Raw genomic sequence first — 2,178 nt, 5'->3', positions numbered from 1 at the left:
CATTATTAGAACCATTAACGTATAATGAATTTACTGTGAGAAATTCTCAGGATTTTGTATAAGAACTTTCCTCTTTAAATTTTGAGTTCCCAACTATAATGGCCAGTTTCGATGTTGAATCACTTTTTACTAATATTCCTTTGTTGGAAACCATTGATATCTGTGTGAATCAATTATTTGCTGACACTAACTTAGTGTCTGGATTTTGTAGTAAAATATTCAGAAGGGTGTTAGAAATAGCGGTTAAAGACTCCGTCTTTATGTTTAATAATAAATATTATAAACAAATTGATGGAGTAGCAATGGGGTCTCCTTTAGGTCCTGCACTGGCTAATGCTTTTTTGAGTTTTCATGAAATAAATTGGCTTGATAATTGTCCTTTGGCCTTTAAACCAGTCTTGTACAGGAAATATGTAGATGACACTTTTTTGTTATTCAAGGACCAATGTCATATTGAGAAATTTAGAGAGTATCTTAATGCACAACATAGTAATATACGTTACTTCAGAGTGTGAAGTGGACAATTCATTGTCGTTTCTTGATGTAAAAGTGAATAACCTTAATGGGTTCAACACTAATGTTTTTAGGAAACCAACTTTTACTGGTTTAGGTTTAAATTTTAATTCTTTTGTTCCTGATATTTTTAAGTAAAATGCAATTAACACTCTACTGAATAGGGCCTTTGTTTTATGTTCAAATTGGAATAACTTTGATAAGGAAATTAATTTTCTTGTGAAATTTTTTTCAAATAATGGTTATCCTTTGCATATGGTTTATTCCTTTATAAGGAATTTCTTAAATAAGAAGTTTCACCCATCGTGTAGGATTACTACAGTAGAAAGCGATCTTAAATATATTAAATTACCATTTTATGGCACTATTAGTTTTTCTGTAAGGAGTCGTTTGAGGAGACTGTTGCAGCATCGTTATCCTCAAGTAGACTTTAGATTTATTTTTGTCAACACAAATACCATAGGTTCTTATTTTAAATTTAAAGATAAAGTGCCTACCCCCTTGTGCTCAAATGTCGTATATATGTATAATTGTTCCAGCTGTAATGCTGGATATATCGGGAGTTCCATTCGGAACTTTAAGATTAGGATACTTGAGCACCGGGGATTATCTTTTAGGACTGGATTACCATTGTCTAAACCAGCATTTTCGGAGATTATAAACCATTGTTATGAGTTTAATCATTCTCTGCTGGAACCTGATTTTAAAATTCTGGACACTTGTATGAATGTCCAGTCAGATTTGAGAGTAATGGAATCCTTATATATAAAGAAGCTGCGGCCTCTGTTAAATAGCAACCTTTCAGCTGTTCAATTGTACACTGTATAGTGCACAGTAGGCCCTGTAAATTGATTTATAGTTCATTCTGGTAGTTTAATTTTATTATAATTTTGTTTAGTTTATCATGCCTTTGCCCTTTCTTACTTATTTCAAGTCTTGACATTGTACATTATTATAATCTTTTATTTAGGATATATAATACATTTTTTGGTATTTAATTTTATTTAATTTTTGAGTTTTGATAAGATTTTGGTTAGTACTTTATAATTGTCATTTATCCTGTTTGTATTTTATATACATTTTTTGTAGATTTGTAGTCATTATATGAATATTTGTTATAGTGTTTAGTATCTATGTGTTAGGTATCAAGTTTCACTTCTGATCACCTCATGTCAGTTAAATAGAATGGTTTGTTTTAGTAGTTATAAATTTAGTCTTGTAGTCTAATGGATTTTTAAATTAGCTTTTATATATGTGACAGTTAATAAGTAATATTTGTATTGATCACTTTAAGTGCACTTAAGTGTTTTGTTTTTTAAGCATTTTCCTTTCTTTGATAGGCAATTATATTCAGTATGAGTTCTTTGTTTACTAGTTATTTGATTGTGATTTCTGTTTTTTCTTTTAATCTGATGATGAATACGAGTATTCGAAACGTTATGCATTTTAAAGTAAAGAATCTGAAACAAGATGTTCAGTATATCCCTGGTTTTCCTATTCATCATATATATATATATATATATATATATATATATATATATATGTCGTACCTAGTAGCCAGAAAGCACTTTTTGGCCTACTATTCAAGGCCCGATTTGCCTAATAAGCCAAGTTTTCCTGAATTAATATATATTCTCTAATTTTTTTCTTATGAAATGATAAATC

This window comes from Procambarus clarkii, chromosome 2 (assembly GCF_040958095.1).
Source record: "Procambarus clarkii isolate CNS0578487 chromosome 2, FALCON_Pclarkii_2.0, whole genome shotgun sequence".
NCBI classification, from domain to species: Eukaryota; Metazoa; Arthropoda; class Malacostraca; order Decapoda; family Cambaridae; genus Procambarus; species Procambarus clarkii.
Note: the sequence above shows the minus strand (reverse complement) of the source record.